Source organism: Hyla sarda, unplaced genomic scaffold, assembly GCF_029499605.1.
Source record: "Hyla sarda isolate aHylSar1 unplaced genomic scaffold, aHylSar1.hap1 scaffold_1137, whole genome shotgun sequence".
Taxonomy (NCBI): Eukaryota; Metazoa; Chordata; class Amphibia; order Anura; family Hylidae; genus Hyla; species Hyla sarda.
Window position 1 is genome coordinate 80,759 of NW_026607758.1, and position 22,839 is coordinate 103,597.

General features: G+C 45.6%; 8 non-coding genes and 2 pseudogenes across 8 annotated transcripts; all 10 read left to right on the plus strand.

Annotated features, from left to right (window-relative positions):
- Window positions 1–1,410: 1,410 nt before the first annotated feature.
- Window positions 1,411–1,622, plus strand: LOC130301865 (U2 spliceosomal RNA; annotated as a pseudogene).
- A 2,094-nt stretch (window positions 1,623–3,716) lies between these two features.
- LOC130301842 (U2 spliceosomal RNA) lies at window positions 3,717–3,907 on the plus strand. The gene has a single exon (XR_008852191.1). It is a non-coding gene; the product is annotated as a U2 spliceosomal RNA (small nuclear RNA).
- A 2,105-nt stretch (window positions 3,908–6,012) lies between these two features.
- On the plus strand, window positions 6,013–6,203 carry LOC130301843 (U2 spliceosomal RNA). The gene has a single exon (XR_008852192.1). It is a non-coding gene; the product is annotated as a U2 spliceosomal RNA (small nuclear RNA).
- Window positions 6,204–8,286: 2,083 nt separating this feature from the next.
- Window positions 8,287–8,477, plus strand: LOC130301858 (U2 spliceosomal RNA). Its single transcript, XR_008852206.1, has one exon. It is a non-coding gene; the product is annotated as a U2 spliceosomal RNA (small nuclear RNA).
- A 2,091-nt stretch (window positions 8,478–10,568) lies between these two features.
- LOC130301859 (U2 spliceosomal RNA) lies at window positions 10,569–10,759 on the plus strand. The gene has a single exon (XR_008852207.1). It is a non-coding gene; the product is annotated as a U2 spliceosomal RNA (small nuclear RNA).
- Window positions 10,760–12,850: 2,091 nt separating this feature from the next.
- Window positions 12,851–13,041, plus strand: LOC130301844 (U2 spliceosomal RNA). The gene has a single exon (XR_008852193.1). It is a non-coding gene; the product is annotated as a U2 spliceosomal RNA (small nuclear RNA).
- A 2,097-nt stretch (window positions 13,042–15,138) lies between these two features.
- On the plus strand, window positions 15,139–15,330 carry LOC130301860 (U2 spliceosomal RNA). Its single transcript, XR_008852208.1, has one exon. It is a non-coding gene; the product is annotated as a U2 spliceosomal RNA (small nuclear RNA).
- A 2,105-nt stretch (window positions 15,331–17,435) lies between these two features.
- LOC130301863 (U2 spliceosomal RNA) lies at window positions 17,436–17,626 on the plus strand. Its single transcript, XR_008852210.1, has one exon. It is a non-coding gene; the product is annotated as a U2 spliceosomal RNA (small nuclear RNA).
- Window positions 17,627–19,714: 2,088 nt separating this feature from the next.
- LOC130301845 (U2 spliceosomal RNA) lies at window positions 19,715–19,905 on the plus strand. Its single transcript, XR_008852194.1, has one exon. It is a non-coding gene; the product is annotated as a U2 spliceosomal RNA (small nuclear RNA).
- Window positions 19,906–21,996: 2,091 nt separating this feature from the next.
- Window positions 21,997–22,156, plus strand: LOC130301867 (U2 spliceosomal RNA; annotated as a pseudogene).
- The last annotated feature ends 683 nt before the right edge of the window (window positions 22,157–22,839 follow it).

Here is a 22,839-nt window from a genome sequence, read left to right on the forward strand (position 1 = left end):
GATGTTGCGGTGTTTTGCAGGGACACCCCATCGCTTCAGAAGACGCTAAAACAGATTCAATATTTTAATTGTGCCTCCGGTTTTAAAGTCAATTTTAACAAAAGTAACATTTTAAACATAGGCGGAATGCCTTTGTATGATGTGCCCGTCCCTGTGTCTGAGTCGGTGCAGATTTTAGGTGTCTCCTTTGACGAGTCTAATAATGGTTTTAATAGCTGGGACTTGGTGGCTCAAAAAATAAATAAGAAAATATGTATGTGGAACATGCGAGAACTTACAATGGAAGGGAAGGTTTTAATTACAAAAATGGTGCTTTTACCTATTTTATTGTATTTAAGTCTGGTTTTCCCACCCCCCGAAATGGTTCTAAAGAAAATAACAAAAGCTTGTTTTACTTTCTTTTGGAGTTCTAAGAGCGAAAAATTAAAGAGACAAATTGTGATAAAACCGAACTCCAGGGGCGGTAAGGATTTTCCAGATTTTAAAGCTTTCCTTTTAATAAAGTTTTTCAGCATGTGTTTTACTACTGTTTTTAAAGATAGCTACTGGTCTTATTTTGTTCGTTTTAATACTGGTTATTTTATGCGGAGGAACGGCTGGTTTTCTACAGTTTTAAGTTGCCCTTATTCTTTGAATTTACCCCCTCAATACATGATTTTAGGAAAAATTTTAAACTTATATAATTTTAAAGGTAAAAGTGTTCAGGATCTGTGCAATAGCAAAAAACTACTAAAGGAAATAAAAGAAACCAGTACCGTGACTCCCATCAAAAATTTTAACGAACAGAAGTGTATACAGATTTGGAAGATGTTGAGTATTAATTATCTTTTTAATTCACAGAAGGACCTGGCCTGGAGCTGCGCACACGAGTGTCTTCCATGCCGGGCATTCCAGCACCGAAGAGGATTATCCAACTCTGCAACCTGCCCGAGGGAGGGATGCCGACAAGAGGAGACCGTGCACCATCTAATATGGACTTGTTTTTACTCGCAGAAAATATGGACAAAGATACTCCCTCTGGTAAAAAGGATAACTGGACTAAAAGACTTAAATATTGCAGTGGTTTTTTATGGTTGCCTGGAATGCCCAACACGGACTCAAGAGACTATTGCATGGAAGATCATAAACTGTGTGAAGGCAGCTCTGTGGAAGGCCAGGAATATTTTATTGTTCAAGCATGAGGTTTTATCTGTGAAGGACATTTTATCTATCTGTTTTTATGAAATGTACCAGTACTATCTTTTAGACAAGAAGAGATTTCCGCTTTTATCTAGAAAATGGTTTTTAAAAGAATGGAATTCTATCTTGTAAAGCCACCAAGTGCCCATTTTATGTTTTAATATGTTGTAAATATGTTATTTATATGTAACTGTATTTATTGACATATTTGCACAACTTTGTTAACATTATTTAATTTTTAATAAAGTTGCGCCCGTAAGGGTAGTCAAGTTAAAAAAAAAAAAAAAAAATCTGTTCTTATCAGTTTAATATCTGATACGTCCCCTATCTGGGGACCATATATTAAATGGATTTTTGAGAACGGGGGCCGATTTCGAAGCTTGCTTCCGTCGCCCTATGCATTGACCCGATATGGCAGTATCTTCGGGTACAGTGCACCACCCCCTTACAGGGTTAAAAAGAAAGATTCCTACTTTCATTGCTACCTGCTTGCTGGCTAGCCAGCTAGCCAGCCCTGTGGGCCTTGCTGCTGCTGCAGCCAAAAAACAAAAGGTGGTGCTGCTGCTGCTTCTGCTGCTTCTGCTTCTGCTTGTGTCTGGCCGCTGTTGGAGCGTCCAGGCACAGGACTTCTGCTGCTGCTGACTAAATGGCCTCCTTAATTGGATCATTTGAGTAGCCAGCACACCTGTGCAGGTAGGGCATGACATGATAGGCAGCTGCCTTGATAGCGGGTGGGTGCTGAATGTTCCTAATTGACAAAATAAGATTAATGCTTATGAAGAAATATAAAATCTCATCCCTTCCCCAATATCGCGCCACACCCCTACCCCTTAATTCCCTGGTTGAACTTGATGGACATATGTCTTTTTTCGACCGTACTAACTATGTAACTATGTAACATAACATGGGGGGGGGGGGGGTCTCCTGGCTGTTCACACAGGTGTGTCATTGCTGTACATTGACCATGCATTGCTTCTGTGGTATTGCAAAGGCAAAGACAAATGCTTCCAGCCATCCATTGCACTAATGGATTGGTCATCAGCTGGCTGTCTATGTCCCGCATCAATATAGACCAAAGTACAGAGGGTTAGGCTATGCTATTGTGCACCTACCTGATGCATCAGAAGGTGCGAGGCCCTTGCTAAATTCTGTGCACAGACTTTGAGATCTATACTTTAGACTGTATCTAAACCTGCTCCAACATGGACTGACATTCTGGCCTACTTTCAGCCGATGCGACTTGTCTGTCGCTGAACAGTCGCTTTTTATGTATTCAGCACCTATGTATAATGTTGTAAAAATGCTCTAGAAGCTAAAGTCGCAGAAATGTCACACATATTTGGCCTGCAACTTTCTGTGCGACAAATTCAGACAGGAAAAATCAGTATAAATCCTTAGAAAATTATCCCCCAGTGTCTCCATCTGCTGGCGGTATTGAATAAGCATTGCTGCACTGATGGGGGTATGCATTAGACGAAAAAAAAGAAGAAAAAGAAGAATAATACGCCCAGAAAAGAGGCGAAAAGGAGAAAAACGTAAAAAAACGTGAAAAAAAAGTAAGAGGAAGAGAAGGGAAAAAAAGGTGGAAATGGGTTTAAAAGTGATTTCGGCGGAGAAATATATATATATATATATATATATATATATATATATATATATATATACGCGCACACACACACATATATATAAACGTATTCTCCGTTGAGATATTGCAGCCGCTGCTGTGTCCAGGCCCAGGAGCCTTAGCACTGTGCTGTGATGTCACTCAATACCACTGACATCACTAGGTGTAAACAACATCTCTCCTTTGCTGTGTATGTGACTATGGAGCTGTTTGGTGATGTCGTCTATTATGGCCTTCATAGAAGCAACAGGAGATTGTTGCATCCATCTAGAACCCTCAGAACTACAGTGCTATGATGTCACTCACTTCCACAGGCCTTGCAGAGTGTAAACAACAACAACCCAGCTTTGTTGTGTATGTAACCATAGGGATTTGTGATGTCACCTAGAACCTTCACAGCAGCGACAGCTTTATGAGGAGCATCAGCACTGCTCTGCCTGAGCAGAACCATCACCGCCATAGGTTGTCAAATAACCCGGGTTTAACCCACACAGGTAAGTCCAATGGGGTGCAGGCATGTCCTCTATGCTTACAGCTTCCCGTGGGTGTTGGTTTGATACCGTTTGGGGACAGCCAAGGAGGCATCTGCAGGCAACAAAGGTAGGTGTGTGCTTGTGTGTGTGTTTCCTATGCAGATCCTAAGCCCAGTGTCACATGCAAGTAGGAGGAGTAAGAAGGGTTCCTGGCAAATCCGGGTTATGGATTGCATTTAAAAAGGCCCCGTGGGAGTGCAATGGGCCCCTGTCTTGCTGCTTAGCAATAATGGTATGGGTTTAGGTTCTGCTGTGTGTACTGGTGGTTGACTGCCCCCCAGCCCAGAGTGTGCATGGAAAATTGTCTGGCAGCCTCCCTGACAGCAAGCAGTGATAGTGCCCATGAAGGGCACCTTGTTGGGCCCGCCCCTTTCACGGTTATCGCTTCTCGGCCTTTTGGCTAAGATCAAGTGTAGTATCTGTTCTTATCAGTTTAATATCTGATACGTCCCCTATCTGGGGACCATATATTAAATGGATTTTTGAGAACGGGGGCCGATTTCGAAGCTTGCTTCCGTCGCCCTATGCATTGACCCGATATGGCAGTATCTTCGGGTACAGTGCACCACCCCCTTACAGGGTTAAAAAGAAAGATTCCTACTTTCATTGCTACCTGCTTGCTGGCTAGCCAGCTAGCCAGCCCTGTGGGCCTTGCTGCTGCTGCAGCCAAAAAACAAAAGGTGGTGCTGCTGCTGCTTCTGCTGCTTCTGCTTCTGCTTGTGTCTGGCCGCTGTTGGAGCGTCCAGGCACAGGACTTCTGCTGCTGCTGACTAAATGGCCTCCTTAATTGGATCATTTGAGTAGCCAGCACACCTGTGCAGGTAGGGCATGACATGATAGGCAGCTGCCTTGATAGCGGGTGGGTGCTGAATGTTCCTAATTGACAAAATAAGATTAATGCTTATGAAGAAATATAAAATCTCATCCCTTCCCCAATATCGCGCCACACCCCTACCCCTTAATTCCCTGGTTGAACTTGATGGACATATGTCTTTTTTCGACCGTACTAACTATGTAACTATGTAACATAACATGGGGGGGGGGGGGGGGGGTCTCCTGGCTGTTCACACAGGTGTGTCATTGCTGTACATTGACCATGCATTGCTTCTGTGGTATTGCAAAGGCAAAGACAAATGCTTCCAGCCATCCATTGCACTAATGGATTGGTCATCAGCTGGCTGTCTATGTCCCGCATCAATATAGACCAAAGTACAGAGGGTTAGGCTATGCTATTGTGCACCTACCTGATGCATCAGAAGGTGCGAGGCCCTTGCTAAATTCTGTGCACAGACTTTGAGATCTATACTTTAGACTGTATCTAAACCTGCTCCAACATGGACTGACATTCTGGCCTACTTTCAGCCGATGCGACTTGTCTGTCGCTGAACAGTCGCTTTTTATGTATTCAGCACCTATGTATAATGTTGTAAAAATGCTCTAGAAGCTAAAGTCGCAGAAATGTCACACATATTTGGCCTGCAACTTTCTGTGCGACAAATTCAGACAGGAAAAATCAGTATAAATCCTTAGAAAATTATCCCCCAGTGTCTCCATCTGCTGGCGGTATTGAATAAGCATTGCTGCACTGATGGGGTATGCATTAGACGAAAAAAAAGAAGAAAAAGAAGAATAATACGCCCAGAAAAGAGGCGAAAAGGAGAAAAACGTAAAAAAACGTGAAAAAAAAGTAAGAGGAAGAGAAGGGAAAAAAAGGTGGAAATGGGTTTAAAAGTGATTTCGGCGGAGAAATATATATATATATATATATATATATATATATATATATATATATATATATATATACGCGCACACACACACATATATATAAACGGATTCTCCGTTGAGATATTGCAGCCGCTGCTGTGTCCAGGCCCAGGAGCCTTAGCACTGTGCTGTGATGTCACTCAATACCACTGACATCACTAGGTGTAAACAACATCTCTCCTTTGCTGTGTATGTGACTATGGAGCTGTTTGGTGATGTCGTCTATTATGGCCTTCATAGAAGCAACAGGAGATTGTTGCATCCATCTAGAACCCTCAGAACTACAGTGCTATGATGTCACTCACTTCCACAGGCCTTGCAGAGTGTAAACAACAACAACCCAGCTTTGTTGTGTATGTAACCATAGGGATTTGTGATGTCACCTAGAACCTTCACAGCAGCGACAGCTTTATGAGGAGCATCAGCACTGCTCTGCCTGAGCAGAACCATCACCGCCATAGGTTGTCAAATAACCCGGGTTTAACCCACACAGGTAAGTCCAATGGGGTGCAGGCATGTCCTCTATGCTTACAGCTTCCCGTGGGTGTTGGTTTGATACCGTTTGGGGACAGCCAAGGAGGCATCTGCAGGCAACAAAGGTAGGTGTGTGCTTGTGTGTGTGTTTCCTATGCAGATCCTAAGCCCAGTGTCACATGCAAGTAGGAGGAGTAAGAAGGGTTCCTGGCAAATCCGGGTTATGGATTGCATTTAAAAAGGCCCCGTGGGAGTGCAATGGGCCCCTGTCTTGCTGCTTAGCAATAATGGTATGGGTTTAGGTTCTGCTGTGTGTACTGGTGGTTGACTGCCCCCCAGCCCAGAGTGTGCATGGAAAATTGTCTGGCAGCCTCCCTGACAGCAAGCAGTGATAGTGCCCATGAAGGGCACCTTGTTGGGCTCGCCCCTTTCACGGTTATCGCTTCTCGGCCTTTTGGCTAAGATCAAGTGTAGTATCTGTTCTTATCAGTTTAATATCTGATACGTCCCCTATCTGGGGACCATATATTAAATGGATTTTTGAGAACGGGGGCCGATTTCGAAGCTTGCTTCCGTCGCCCTATGCATTGACCCGATATGGCAGTATCTTCGGGTACAGTGCACCACCCCCTTACAGGGTTAAAAAGAAAGATTCCTACTTTCATTGCTACCTGCTTGCTGGCTAGCCAGCTAGCCAGCCCTGTGGGCCTTGCTGCTGCTGCAGCCAAAAAACAAAAGGTGGTGCTGCTGCTGCTTCTGCTTCTGCTTGTGTCTGGCCGCTGTTGGAGCGTCCAGGCACAGGACTTCTGCTGCTGCTGACTAAATGGCCTCCTTAATTGGATCATTTGAGTAGCCAGCACACCTGTGCAGGTAGGGCATGACATGATAGGCAGCTGCCTTGATAGCGGGTGGGTGCTGATTGTTCCTAATTGACAAAATAAGATTAATGCTTATGAAGAAATATAAAATCTCATCCCTTCCCCAATATCGCGCCACACCCCTACCCCTTAATTCCCTGGTTGAACTTGATGGACATATGTCTTTTTTCGACCGTACTAACTATGTAACTATGTAACATAACATGGGGGGGGGGGGGGGGGTCTCCTGGCTGTTCACACAGGTGTGTCATTGCTGTACATTGACCATGCATTGCTTCTGTGGTATTGCAAAGGCAAAGACAAATGCTTCCAGCCATCCATTGCACTAATGGATTGGTCATCAGCTGGCTGTCTATGTCCCGCATCAATATAGACCAAAGTACAGAGGGTTAGGCTATGCTATTGTGCACCTACCTGATGCATCAGAAGGTGCGAGGCCCTTGCTAAATTCTGTGCACAGACTTTGAGATCTATACTTTAGACTGTATCTAAACCTGCTCCAACATGGACTGACATTCTGGCCTACTTTCAGCCGATGCGACTTGTCTGTCGCTGAACAGTCGCTTTTTATGTATTCAGCACCTATGTATAATGTTGTAAAAATGCTCTAGAAGCTAAAGTCGCAGAAATGTCACACATATTTGGCCTGCAACTTTCTGTGCGACAAATTCAGACAGGAAAAATCAGTATAAATCCTTAGAAAATTATCCCCCAGTGTCTCCATCTGCTGGCGGTATTGAATAAGCATTGCTGCACTGATGGGGTATGCATTAGACGAAAAAAAAGAAGAAAAAGAAGAATAATACGCCCAGAAAAGAGGCGAAAAGGAGAAAAACGTAAAAAAACGTGAAAAAAAAGTAAGAGGAAGAGAAGGGAAAAAAAGGTGGAAATGGGTTTAAAAGTGATTTCGGCGGAGAAATATATATATATATATATATATATATATATATATATATATATACGCGCACACACACACATATATATAAACGTATTCTCCGTTGAGATATTGCAGCCGCTGCTGTGTCCAGGCCCAGGAGCCTTAGCACTGTGCTGTGATGTCACTCAATACCACTGACATCACTAGGTGTAAACAACATCTCTCCTTTGCTGTGTATGTGACTATGGAGCTGTTTGGTGATGTCGTCTATTATGGCCTTCATAGAAGCAACAGGAGATTGTTGCATCCATCTAGAACCCTCAGAACTACAGTGCTATGATGTCACTCACTTCCACAGGCCTTGCAGAGTGTAAACAACAACAACCCAGCTTTGTTGTGTATGTAACCATAGGGATTTGTGATGTCACCTAGAACCTTCACAGCAGCGACAGCTTTATGAGGAGCATCAGCACTGCTCTGCCTGAGCAGAACCATCACCGCCATAGGTTGTCAAATAACCCGGGTTTAACCCACACAGGTAAGTCCAATGGGGTGCAGGCATGTCCTCTATGCTTACAGCTTCCCGTGGGTGTTGGTTTGATACCGTTTGGGGACAGCCAAGGAGGCATCTGCAGGCAACAAAGGTAGGTGTGTGCTTGTGTGTGTGTTTCCTATGCAGATCCTAAGCCCAGTGTCACATGCAAGTAGGAGGAGTAAGAAGGGTTCCTGGCAAATCCGGGTTATGGATTGCATTTAAAAAGGCCCCGTGGGAGTGCAATGGGCCCCTGTCTTGCTGCTTAGCAATAATGGTATGGGTTTAGGTTCTGCTGTGTGTACTGGTGGTTGACTGCCCCCCAGCCCAGAGTGTGCATGGAAAATTGTCTGGCAGCCTCCCTGACAGCAAGCAGTGATAGTGCCCATGAAGGGCACCTTGTTGGGCCCGCCCCTTTCACGGTTATCGCTTCTCGGCCTTTTGGCTAAGATCAAGTGTAGTATCTGTTCTTATCAGTTTAATATCTGATACGTCCCCTATCTGGGGACCATATATTAAATGGATTTTTGAGAACGGGGGCCGATTTCGAAGCTTGCTTCCGTCGCCCTATGCATTGACCCGATATGGCAGTATCTTCAGGTACAGTGCACCACCCCCTTACAGGGTTAAAAAGAAAGATTCCTACTTTCATTGCTACCTGCTTGCTGGCTAGCCAGCTAGCCAGCCCTGTGGGCCTTGCTGCTGCTGCAGCCAAAAAACAAAAGGTGGTGCTGCTGCTGCTTCTGCTGCTTCTGCTTCTGCTTGTGTCTGGCCGCTGTTGGAGCGTCCAGGCACAGGACTTCTGCTGCTGCTGACTAAATGGCCTCCTTAATTGGATCATTTGAGTAGCCAGCACACCTGTGCAGGTAGGGCATGACATGATAGGCAGCTGCCTTGATAGCGGGTGGGTGCTGATTGTTCCTAATTGACAAAATAAGATTAATGCTTATGAAGAAATATAAAATCTCATCCCTTCCCCAATATCGCGCCACACCCCTACCCCTTAATTCCCTGGTTGAACTTGATGGACATATGTCTTTTTTCGACCGTACTAACTATGTAACTATGTAACATAACATGGGGGGGGGGGGGGTCTCCTGGTTGTTCACACAGGTGTGTCATTGCTGTACATTGACCATGCATTGCTTCTGTGGTATTGCAAAGGCAAAGACAAATGCTTCCAGCCATCCATTGCACTAATGGATTGGTCATCAGCTGGCTGTCTATGTCCCGCATCAATATAGACCAAAGTACAGAGGGTTAGGCTATGCTATTGTGCACCTACCTGATGCATCAGAAGGTGCGAGGCCCTTGCTAAATTCTGTGCACAGACTTTGAGATCTATACTTTAGACTGTATCTAAACCTGCTCCAACATGGACTGACATTCTGGCCTACTTTCAGCCGATGCGACTTGTCTGTCGCTGAACAGTCGCTTTTTATGTATTCAGCACCTATGTATAATGTTGTAAAAATGCTCTAGAAGCTAAAGTCGCAGAAATGTCACACATATTTGGCCTGCAACTTTCTGTGCGACAAATTCAGACAGGAAAAATCAGTATAAATCCTTAGAAAATTATCCCCCAGTGTCTCCATCTGCTGGCGGTATTGAATAAGCATTGCTGCACTGATGGGGTATGCATTAGACGAAAAAAAAGAAGAAAAAGAAGAATAATACGCCCAGAAAAGAGGCGAAAAGGAGAAAAACGTAAAAAAACGTGAAAAAAAAGTAAGAGGAAGAGAAGGGAAAAAAAGGTGGAAATGGGTTTAAAAGTGATTTCGGCGGAGAAATATATATATATATATATATATATATATATATATATATATATATACGCGCACACATACACATATATATAAACGTATTCTCCGTTGAGATATTGCAGCCGCTGCTGTGTCCAGGCCCAGGAGCCTTAGCACTGTGCTGTGATGTCACTCAATACCACTGACATCACTAGGTGTAAACAACATCTCTCCTTTGCTGTGTATGTGACTATGGAGCTGTTTGGTGATGTCGTCTATTATGGCCTTCATAGAAGCAACAGGAGATTGTTGCATCCATCTAGAACCCTCAGAACTACAGTGCTATGATGTCACTCACTTCCACAGGCCTTGCAGAGTGTAAACAACAACAACCCAGCTTTGTTGTGTATGTAACCATAGGGATTTGTGATGTCACCTAGAACCTTCACAGCAGCGACAGCTTTATGAGGAGCATCAGCACTGCTCTGCCTGAGCAGAACCATCACCGCCATAGGTTGTCAAATAACCCGGGTTTAACCCACACAGGTAAGTCCAATGGGGTGCAGGCATGTCCTCTATGCTTACAGCTTCCCGTGGGTGTTGGTTTGATACCGTTTGGGGACAGCCAAGGAGGCATCTGCAGGCAACAAAGGTAGGTGTGTGCTTGTGTGTGTGTTTCCTATGCAGATCCTAAGCCCAGTGTCACATGCAAGTAGGAGGAGTAAGAAGGGTTCCTGGCAAATCCGGGTTATGGATTGCATTTAAAAAGGCCCCGTGGGAGTGCAATGGGCCCCTGTCTTGCTGCTTAGCAATAATGGTATGGGTTTAGGTTCTGCTGTGTGTACTGGTGGTTGACTGCCCCCCAGCCCAGAGTGTGCATGGAAAATTGTCTGGCAGCCTCCCTGACAGCAAGCAGTGATAGTGCCCATGAAGGGCACCTTGTTGGGCCCGCCCCTTTCACGGTTATCGCTTCTCGGCCTTTTGGCTAAGATCAAGTGTAGTATCTGTTCTTATCAGTTTAATATCTGATACGTCCCCTATCTGGGGACCATATATTAAATGGATTTTTGAGAACGGGGGCCGATTTCGAAGCTTGCTTCCGTCGCCCTATGCATTGACCCGATATGGCAGTATCTTCAGGTACAGTGCACCACCCCCTTACAGGGTTAAAAAGAAAGATTCCTACTTTCATTGCTACCTGCTTGCTGGCTAGCCAGCTAGCCAGCCCTGTGGGCCTTGCTGCTGCTGCAGCCAAAAAACAAAAGGTGGTGCTGCTGCTGCTTCTGCTGCTTCTGCTTCTGCTTGTGTCTGGCCGCTGTTGGAGCGTCCAGGCACAGGACTTCTGCTGCTGCTGACTAAATGGCCTCCTTAATTGGATCATTTGAGTAGCCAGCACACCTGTGCAGGTAGGGCATGACATGATAGGCAGCTGCCTTGATAGCGGGTGGGTGCTGATTGTTCCTAATTGACAAAATAAGATTAATGCTTATGAAGAAATATAAAATCTCATCCCTTCCCCAATATCGCGCCACACCCCTACCCCTTAATTCCCTGGTTGAACTTGATGGACATATGTCTTTTTTCGACCGTACTAACTATGTAACTATGTAACATAACATGGGGGGGGGGGGGGTCTCCTGGTTGTTCACACAGGTGTGTCATTGCTGTACATTGACCATGCATTGCTTCTGTGGTATTGCAAAGGCAAAGACAAATGCTTCCAGCCATCCATTGCACTAATGGATTGGTCATCAGCTGGCTGTCTATGTCCCGCATCAATATAGACCAAAGTACAGAGGGTTAGGCTATGCTATTGTGCACCTACCTGATGCATCAGAAGGTGCGAGGCCCTTGCTAAATTCTGTGCACAGACTTTGAGATCTATACTTTAGACTGTATCTAAACCTGCTCCAACATGGACTGACATTCTGGCCTACTTTCAGCCGATGCGACTTGTCTGTCGCTGAACAGTCGCTTTTTATGTATTCAGCACCTATGTATAATGTTGTAAAAATGCTCTAGAAGCTAAAGTCGCAGAAATGTCACACATATTTGGCCTGCAACTTTCTGTGCGACAAATTCAGACAGGAAAAATCAGTATAAATCCTTAGAAAATTATCCCCCAGTGTCTCCATCTGCTGGCGGTATTGAATAAGCATTGCTGCACTGATGGGGTATGCATTAGACGAAAAAAAAGAAGAAAAAGAAGAATAATACGCCCAGAAAAGAGGCGAAAAGGAGAAAAACGTAAAAAAACGTGAAAAAAAAGTAAGAGGAAGAGAAGGGAAAAAAAGGTGGAAATGGGTTTAAAAGTGATTTCGGCGGAGAAATATATATATATATATATATATATATATATATATATATATATATACGCGCACACACACACATATATATAAACGTATTCTCCGTTGAGATATTGCAGCCGCTGCTGTGTCCAGGCCCAGGAGCCTTAGCACTGTGCTGTGATGTCACTCAATACCACTGACATCACTAGGTGTAAACAACATCTCTCCTTTGCTGTGTATGTGACTATGGAGCTGTTTGGTGATGTCGTCTATTATGGCCTTCATAGAAGCAACAGGAGATTGTTGCATCCATCTAGAACCCTCAGAACTACAGTGCTATGATGTCACTCACTTCCACAGGCCTTGCAGAGTGTAAACAACAACAACCCAGCTTTGTTGTGTATGTAACCATAGGGATTTGTGATGTCACCTAGAACCTTCACAGCAGCGACAGCTTTATGAGGAGCATCAGCACTGCTCTGCCTGAGCAGAACCATCACCGCCATAGGTTGTCAAATAACCCGGGTTTAACCCACACAGGTAAGTCCAATGGGGTGCAGGCATGTCCTCTATGCTTACAGCTTCCCGTGGGTGTTGGTTTGATACCGTTTGGGGACAGCCAAGGAGGCATCTGCAGGCAACAAAGGTAGGTGTGTGCTTGTGTGTGTGTTTCCTATGCAGATCCTAAGCCCAGTGTCACATGCAAGTAGGAGGAGTAAGAAGGGTTCCTGGCAAATCCGGGTTATGGATTGCATTTAAAAAGGCCCCGTGGGAGTGCAATGGGCCCCTGTCTTGCTGCTTAGCAATAATGGTATGGGTTTAGGTTCTGCTGTGTGTACTGGTGGTTGACTGCCCCCCAGCCCAGAGTGTGCATGGAAAATTGTCTGGCAGCCTCCCTGACAGCAAGCAGTGATAGTGCCCATGAAGGGCACCTTGTTGGGCCCGCCCCTTTCACGGTTATCGCTTCTCGGCCTTTTGGCTAAGATCAAGTGTAGTATCTGTTCTTATCAGTTTAATATCTGATACGTCCCCTATCTGGGGACCATATATTAAATGGATTTTTGAGAACGGGGGCCGATTTCGAAGCTTGCTTCCGTCGCCCTATGCATTGACCCGATATGGCAGTATCTTCGGGTACAGTGCACCACCCCCTTACAGGGTTAAAAAGAAAGATTCCTACTTTCATTGCTACCTGCTTGCTGGCTAGCCAGCTAGCCAGCCCTGTGGGCCTTGCTGCTGCTGCAGCCAAAAACAAAAGGTGGTGCTGCTGCTGCTTCTGCTGCTTCTGCTTCTGCTTGTGTCTGGCCGCTGTTGGAGCGTCCAGGCACAGGACTTCTGCTGCTGCTGACTAAATGGCCTCCTTAATTGGATCATTTGAGTAGCCAGCACACCTGTGCAGGTAGGGCATGACATGATAGGCAGCTGCCTTGATAGCGGGTGGGTGCTGATTGTTCCTAATTGACAAAATAAGATTAATGCTTATGAAGAAATATAAAATCTCATCCCTTCCCCAATATCGCGCCACACCCCTACCCCTTAATTCCCTGGTTGAACTTGATGGACATATGTCTTTTTTCGACCGTACTAACTATGTAACTATGTAACATAACATGGGGGGGGGGGGGGGGGTCTCCTGGCTGTTCACACAGGTGTGTCATTGCTGTACATTGACCATGCATTGCTTCTGTGGTATTGCAAAGGCAAAGACAAATGCTTCCAGCCATCCATTGCACTAATGGATTGGTCATCAGCTGGCTGTCTATGTCCCGCATCAATATAGACCAAAGTACAGAGGGTTAGGGCTATGCTATTGTGCACCTACCTGATGCATCAGAAGGTGCGAGGCCCTTGCTAAATTCTGTGCACAGACTTTGAGATCTATACTTTAGACTGTATCTAAACCTGCTCCAACATGGACTGACATTCTGGCCTACTTTCAGCCGATGCGACTTGTCTGTCGCTGAACAGTCGCTTTTTATGTATTCAGCACCTATGTATAATGTTGTAAAAATGCTCTAGAAGCTAAAGTCGCAGAAATGTCACACATATTTGGCCTGCAACTTTCTGTGCGGACAAATTCAGACAGGAAAAATCAGTATAAATCCTTAGAAAATTATCCCCAGTGTCTCCATCTGCTGGCGGTATTGAATAAGCATTGCTGCACTGATGGGGTTATGCATTAGACGAAAAAAAAGAAGAAAAAGAAGAATAATACGCCCAGAAAAGAGGCGAAAAGGAGAAAAACGTAAAAAAACGTGAAAAAAAAGTAAGAGGAAGAGAAGGGGAAAAAAAAGGTGGAAATGGGTTTAAAAGTGATTTCGGCGGAGAAATATATATATATATATATATATATATATATATATATATATATACGCGCACACACACACATATATATAAACGTATTCTCCGTTGAGATATTGCAGCCGCTGCTGTTGTCCAGGCCCAGGAGCCTTAGCACTGTGCTGTGATGTCACTCAATACCACTGACATCACTAGGTGTAAACAACATCTCTCCTTTGCTGTGTATGTGACTATGGAGCTGTTTGGTGATGTCGTCTATTATGGCCTTCATAGAAGCAACAGGAGATTGTTGCATCCATCTAGAACCCTCAGAACTACAGTGCTATGATGTCACTCACTTCCACAGGCCTTGCAGAGTGTAAACAACAACAACCCAGCTTTGTTGTGTATGTAACCATAGGGATTTGTGATGTCACCTAGAACCTTCACAGCAGCGACAGCTTTATGAGGAGCATCAGCACTGCTCTGCCTGAGCAGAACCATCACCGCCATAGGTTGTCAAATAACCCGGGTTTAACCCACAACAGGTAAGTCCAATGGGGTGCAGGCATGTCCTCTATGCTTACAGCTTCCCGTGGGTGTTGGTTTGATACCGTTTGGGGACAGCCAAGGAGGCATCTGCAGGCAACAAAGGTAGGTGTGTGCTTGTGTGTGTGTTTCCTATGCAGATCCTAAGCCCAGTGTCACATGCAAGTAGGAGGAGTAAGAAGGGTTCCTGGCAAATCCGGGTTATGGATTGCATTTAAAAAGGCCCCGTGGGAGTGCAATGGGCCCCTGTCTTGCTGCTTAGCAATAATGGTATGGGTTTAGGTTCTGCTGTGTGTACTGGTGGTTGACTGCCCCCCAGCCCAGAGTGTGCATGGAAAATTGTCTGGCAGCCTCCCTGACAGCAAGCAGTGATAGTGCCCATGAAGGGCACCTTGTTGGGCCCGCCCCTTTCACGGTTATCACTTCTCGGCCTTTTGGCTAAGATCAAGTGTAGTATCTGTTCTTATCAGTTTAATATCTGATACGTCCCCTATCTGGGGACCATATATTAAATGGATTTTTGAGAACGGGGGAACGATTTCGAAGCTTGCTTCCGTCGCCCTATGCATTGACCCGATATGGCAGTATCTTCGGGTACAGTGCACCACCCCCTTACAGGGTTAAAAAGAAAGATTCCTACTTTCATTGCTACCTGCTTGCTTGCTAGCCAGCTAGCCAGCCCTGTGGGCCTTGCTGCTGCTGCAGCCAAAAAACAAAAGGTGGTTGCTGCTGCTGCTTCTGCTGCTTCTGCTTCTGCTTGTGTCTGGCCGCTGTTGGAGCGTCCAGGCACAGGACTTCTGCTGCTGCTGACTAAATGGCCTCCTTAATTGGATCATTTGAGTAGCCAGCACACCTGTGCAGGTAGGGCATGACATGATAGGCAGCTGCCTTGATAGCGGGTGGGTGCTGAATGTTCCTAATTGACAAAATAAGATTAATGCTTATGAAGAAATATAAAATCTCATCCCTTCCCCAATATCGCGCCACACCCCTACCCCTTAATTCCCTGGTTGAACTTGATGGACATATGTCTTTTTTCGACCGTACTAACTATGTAACTATGTAACATAACATGGGGGGGGGGGGGGGGGTCTCCTGGCTGTTCACACAGGTGTGTCATTGCTGTACATTGACCTTGCATTGCTTCTGTGGTATTGCAAAGGCAAAGACAAATGCTTCCAGCCATCCATTGCACTAATGGATTGGTCATCAGCTGGCTGTCTATGTCCCGCATCAATATAGACCAAAGTACAGAGGGTTAGGCTATGCTATTGTGCACCTACCTGATGCATCAGAAGGTGCGAGGCCCTTGCTAAATTCTGTGCACAGACTTTGAGATCTATACTTTAGACTGTATCTAAACCTGCTCCAACATGGACTGACATTCTGGCCTACTTTCAGCCGATGCGACTTGTCTGTCGCTGAACAGTCGCTTTTTATGTATCAGCACCTATGTATAATGTTGTAAAAATGCTCTAGAAGCTAAAGTCGCAGAAATGTCACACATATTTGGCCTGCAACTTTCTGTGCGACAAATTCAGACAGGAAAAATCAGTATAAATCCTTAGAAAATTATCCCCCAGTGTCTCCATCTGCTGGCGGTATTGAATAAGCATTGCTGCACTGATGGGGTATGCATTAGACGAAAAAAAAGAAGAAAAAGAAGAATAATACGCCCAGAAAAGAGGCGAAAAGGAGAAAAACGTAAAAAATTGTGAAAAAAAAGTAAGAGGAAGAGAAGGGAAAAAAAGGTGGAAATGGGTTTAAAAGTGATTTCGGCGGAGAAATATATATATATATATATATATATATATATATATATATATATATATATATATATACGCGCACACACACACATATATATAAACGTATTCTCCGTTGAGATATTGCAGCCGCTGCTGTGTCCAGGCCCAGGAGCCTTAGCACTGTGCTGTGATGTCACTCAATACCACTGACATCACTAGGTGTAAACAACATCTCTCCTTTGCTGTGTATGTGACTATGGAGCTGTTTGGTGATGTCGTCTATTATGGCCTTCATAGAAGCAACAGGAGATTGTTGCATCCATCTAGAACCCTCAGAACTACAGTGCTATGATGTCACTCACTTCCACAGGCCTTGCAGAGTGTAAACAACAACAACCCAGCTTTGTTGTGTATGTAACCATAGGGATTTGTGATGTCACCTAGAACCTTCACAGCAGCGACAGCTTTATGAGGAGCATCAGCACTGCTCTGCCTGAGCAGAACCATCACCGCCATAGGTTGTCAAATAACCCGGGTTTAACCCACACAGGTAAGTCCAATGGGGTGCAGGCATGTCCTCTATGCTTACAGCTTCCCGTGGGTGTTGGTTTGATACCGTTTGGGGACAGCCAAGGAGGCATCTGCAGGCAACAAAGGTAGGTGTGTGCTTGTGTGTGTGTTTCCTATGCAGATCCTAAGCCCAGTGTCACATGCAAGTAGGAGGAGTAAGAAGGGTTCCTGGCAAATCCGGGTTATGGATTGCATTTAAAAAGGCCCCGTGGGAGTGCAATGGGCCCCTGTCTTGCTGCTTAGCAATAATGGTATGGGTTTAGGTTCTGCTGTGTGTACTGGTGGTTGACTGCCCCCCAGCCCAGAGTGTGCAATGGAAAATTGTCTGGCAGCCTCCCTGACAGCAAGCAGTGATAGTGCCCATGAAGGGCACCTTGTTGGGCCCGCCCCTTTCACGGTTATCGCTTCTCGGCCTTTTGGCTAAGATCAAGTGTAGTATCTGTTCTTATCAGTTTAATATCTGATACGTCCCCTATCTGGGGACCATATATTAAATGGATTTTTGAGAACGGGGGCCGATTTCGAAGCTTGCTTCCGTCGCCCTATGCATTGACCCGATATGGCAGTATCTTCAAGTGCACCACCCCCTTACAGGGTTAAAAAGAAAGATTCCTACTTTCATTGCTACCTGCTTGCTGGCTAGCCAGCTAGCCAGCCCTGTGGGCCTTGCTGCTGCTGCAGCCAAAAAACAAAAGGTGGTGCTGCTGCTGCTTCTGCTGCTTCTGCTTCTGCTTGTGTCTGGCCGCTGTTGGAGCGTCCAGGCACAGGACTTCTGCTGCTGCTGACTAAATGGCCTCCTTAATTGGATCATTTGAGTAGCCAGCACACCTGTGCAGGTAGGGCATGACATGATAGGCAGCTGCCTTGATAGCGGGTGGGTGCTGAATGTTCCTAATTGACAAAATAAGATTAATGCTTATGAAGAAATATAAAATCTCATCCCTTCCCCAATATCGCGCCACACCCCTACCCCTTAATTCCCTGGTTGAACTTGATGGACATATGTCTTTTTTCGACCGTACTAACTATGTAACTATGTAACATAACATGGGGGGGGGTGGGGGGGGTCTCCTGGCTGTTCACACAGGTGTGTCATTGCTGTACATTGACCATGCATTGCTTCTGTGGTATTGCAAAGGCAAAGACAAATGCTTCCAGCCATCCATTGCACTAATGGATTGGTCATCAGCTGGCTGTCTATGTCCCGCATCAATATAGACCAAAGTACAGAGGGTTAGGCTATGCTATTGTGCACCTACCTGATGCATCAGAAGGTGCGAGGCCCTTGCTAAATTCTGTGCACAGACTTTGAGATCTATACTTTAGACTGTATCTAAACCTGCTCCAACATGGACTGACATTCTGGCCTACTTTCAGCCGATGCGACTTGTCTGTCGCTGAACAGTCGCTTTTTATGTATTCAGCACCTATGTATAATGTTGTAAAAATGCTCTAGAAGCTAAAGTCGCAGAAATGTCACACATATTTGGCCTGCAACTTTCTGTGCGACAAATTCAGACAGGAAAAATCAGTATAAATCCTTAGAAAATTATCCCCCAGTGTCTCCATCTGCTGGCGGTATTGAATAAGCATTGCTGCACTGATGGGGTATGCATTAGACGAAAAAAAAGAAGAAAAAGAAGAATAATACGCCCAGAAAAGAGGCGAAAAGGAGAAAAACGTAAAAAAACGTGAAAAAAAAGTAAGAGGAAGAGAAGGGAAAAAAAGGTGGAAATGGGTTTAAAAGTGATTTCGGCGGAGAAATATATATATATATATATATATATATATATATATATATATATACGCGCACACACACACATATATATAAACGTATTCTCCGTTGAGATATTGCAGCCGCTGCTGTGTCCAGGCCCAGGAGCCTTAGCACTGTGCTGTGATGTCACTCAATACCACTGACATCACTAGGTGTAAACAACATCTCTCCTTTGCTGTGTATGTGACTATGGAGCTGTTTGGTGATGTCGTCTATTATGGCCTTCATAGAAGCAACAGGAGATTGTTGCATCCATCTAGAACCCTCAGAACTACAGTGCTATGATGTCACTCACTTCCACAGGCCTTGCAGAGTGTAAACAACAACAACCCAGCTTTGTTGTGTATGTAACCATAGGGATTTGTGATGTCACCTAGAACCTTCACAGCAGCGACAGCTTTATGAGGAGCATCAGCACTGCTCTGCCTGAGCAGAACCATCACCGCCATAGGTTGTCAAATAACCCGGGTTTAACCCACACAGGTAAGTCCAATGGGGTGCAGGCATGTCCTCTATGCTTACAGCTTCCCGTGGGTGTTGGTTTGATACCGTTTGGGGACAGCCAAGGAGGCATCTGCAGGCAACAAAGGTAGGTGTGTGCTTGTGTGTGTGTTTCCTATGCAGATCCTAAGCCCAGTGTCACATGCAAGTAGGAGGAGTAAGAAGGGTTCCTCGCAAATCCGGGTTATGGATTGCATTTAAAAAGGCCCCGTGGGAGTGCAATGGGCCCCTGTCTTGCTGCTTAGCAATAATGGTATGGGTTTAGGTTCTGCTGTGTGTACTGGTGGTTGACTGCCCCCCAGCCCAGAGTGTGCATGGAAAATTGTCTGGCAGCCTCCCTGACAGCAAGCAGTGATAGTGCCCATGAAGGGCACCTTGTTGGGCCCGCCCCTTTCACGGTTATCGCTTCTCGGCCTTTTGGCTAAGATCAAGTGTAGTATCTGTTCTTATCAGTTTAATATCTGATACGTCCCCTATCTGGGGACCATATATTAAATGGATTTTTGAGAACGGGGGCCGATTTCGAAGCTTGCTTCCGTCGCCCTATGCATTGACCCGATATGGCAGTATCTTCGGGTACAGTGCACCACCCCCTTACAGGGTTAAAAAGAAAGATTCCTACTTTCATTGCTACCTGCTTGCTGGCTAGCCAGCTAGCCAGCCCTGTGGGCCTTGCTGCTGCTGCAGCCAAAAAACAAAAGGTGGTGCTGCTGCTGCTTCTGCTGCTTCTGCTTCTGCTTGTGTCTGGCCGCTGTTGGAGCGTCCAGGCACAGGACTTCTGCTGCTGCTGACTAAATGGCCTCCTTAATTGGATCATTTGAGTAGCCAGCACACCTGTGCAGGTAGGGCATGACATGATAGGCAGCTGCCTTGATAGCGGGTGGGTGCTGAATGTTCCTAATTGACAAAATAAGATTAATGCTTATGAAGAAATATAAAATCTCATCCCTTCCCCAATATCGCGCCACACCCCTACCCCTTAATTCCCTGGTTGAACTTGATGGACATATGTCTTTTTTCGACCGTACTAACTATGTAACTATGTAACATAACATGGGGGGGGGGGGGGGGGGTCTCCTGGCTGTTCACACAGGTGTGTCATTGCTGTACATTGACCATGCATTGCTTCTGTGGTATTGCAAAGGCAAAGACAAATGCTTCCAGCCATCCATTGCACTAATGGATTGGTCATCAGCTGGCTGTCTATGTCCCGCATCAATATAGACCAAAGTACAGAGGGTTAGGCTATGCTATTGTGCACCTACCTGATGCATCAGAAGGTGCGAGGCCCTTGCTAAATTCTGTGCACAGACTTTGAGATCTATACTTTAGACTGTATCTAAACCTGCTCCAACATGGACTGACATTCTGGCCTACTTTCAGCCGATGCGACTTGTCTGTCGCTGAACAGTCGCTTTTTATGTATTCAGCACCTATGTATAATGTTGTAAAAATGCTCTAGAAGCTAAAGTCGCAGAAATGTCACACATATTTGGCCTGCAACTTTCTGTGCGACAAATTCAGACAGGAAAAATCAGTATAAATCCTTAGAAAATTATCCCCCAGTGTCTCCATCTGCTGGCGGTATTGAATAAGCATTGCTGCACTGATGGGGTATGCATTAGACGAAAAAAAAGAAGAAAAAGAAGAATAATACGCCCAGAAAAGAGGCGAAAAGGAGAAAAACGTAAAAAAACGTGAAAAAAAAGTAAGAGGAAGAGAAGGGAAAAAAAGGTGGAAATGGGTTTAAAAGTGATTTCGGCGGAGAAATATATATATATATATATATATATATATATATATATATATACGCGCACACACACACATATATATAAACGTATTCTCCGTTGAGATATTGCAGCCGCTGCTGTGTCCAGGCCCAGGAGCCTTAGCACTGTGCTGTGATGTCACTCAATACCACTGACATCACTAGGTGTAAACAACATCTCTCCTTTGCTGTGTATGTGACTATGGAGCTGTTTGGTGATGTCGTCTATTATGGCCTTCATAGAAGCAACAGGAGATTGTTGCATCCATCTAGAACCCTCAGAACTACAGTGCTATGATGTCACTCACTTCCACAGGCCTTGCAGAGTGTAAACAACAACAACCCAGCTTTGTTGTGTATGTAACCATAGGGATTTGTGATGTCACCTAGAACCTTCACAGCAGCGACAGCTTTATGAGGAGCATCAGCACTGCTCTGCCTGAGCAGAACCATCACCGCCATAGGTTGTCAAATAACCCGGGTTTAACCCACACAGGTAAGTCCAATGGGGTGCAGGCATGTCCTCTATGCTTACAGCTTCCCGTGGGTGTTGGTTTGATACCGTTTGGGGACAGCCAAGGAGGCATCTGCAGGCAACAAAGGTAGGTGTGTGCTTGTGTGTGTGTTTCCTATGCAGATCCTAAGCCCAGTGTCACATGCAAGTAGGAGGAGTAAGAAGGGTTCCTGGCAAATCCGGGTTATGGATTGCATTTAAAAAGGCCCCGTGGGAGTGCAATGGGCCCCTGTCTTGCTGCTTAGCAATAATGGTATGGGTTTAGGTTCTGCTGTGTGTACTGGTGGTTGACTGCCCCCCAGCCCAGAGTGTGCATGGAAAATTGTCTGGCAGCCTCCCTGACAGCAAGCAGTGATAGTGCCCATGAAGGGCACCTTGTTGGGCCCGCCCCTTTCACGGTTATCGCTTCTCGGCCTTTTGGCTAAGATCAAGTGTAGTATCTGTTCTTATCAGTTTTCATGCTGGTGGGGATGGGTGCTGCATGGAGGATGCAGGTGTACCAGGGCTTTCCGGGGCTGGTTCTGAGGAATCAGCTCGACGGCTGCCCCGATGTGACCTGTTCCCTCCGGGTCTCGCCATGAGGCTGAGAGGGTCTAGAGCCGAGGTACTTTTGTGCCTCGGGGAGTGGTGACCCCGAGGTGCCGAAACTCACTGGGAGAATAGACTCACTGAGTTGAAGCACGGGCACCATAATCTCTTCACCTTGTAGCACTCACCTCTTGATTCCCGGCCTTCTGGCTAGGATCAGAGAAATTTTTATAGATCCGGCCGGATGTCCGGGCAGTATATCTGCACACATTCACTTATTTATTTCTTTTTTGTCTCACTGTGTCACTTTTTGCGTGTTGTGTGTTCACAGGATTGGTCAGGATGCGGTAGCCCTTCTGGGTGTCCCTCCTGGCGGTCTAGGGGAGGTGTGTGTGGCCATTAGGTTCCGCACCTCCCTGCAAACACCCCGGGTACTCCTGCTTTGGCAGGGTACCTACCGTAATCGGCTCTGCGGGCAGATACCTTGGCTAACGCCAAGGGGGATGCCGGGAGCATTTGTGGTCCCCTAGTAGCTTCGGCGAAAAGGGACATCGAACCTGGAACCTCGCAGGTACCTTTTGGTCCGGAGGCGAAGGGTAAGGTTTGTTGGGGGGCCTCTCTCCTATCGGAGAAGGGCTTGCGATAGACCGCATCCTTTGTGCACGTTTTTTTAGTGTAACACGTTTGCAATTTTTCTTGCACTTTGGGTGAATCGA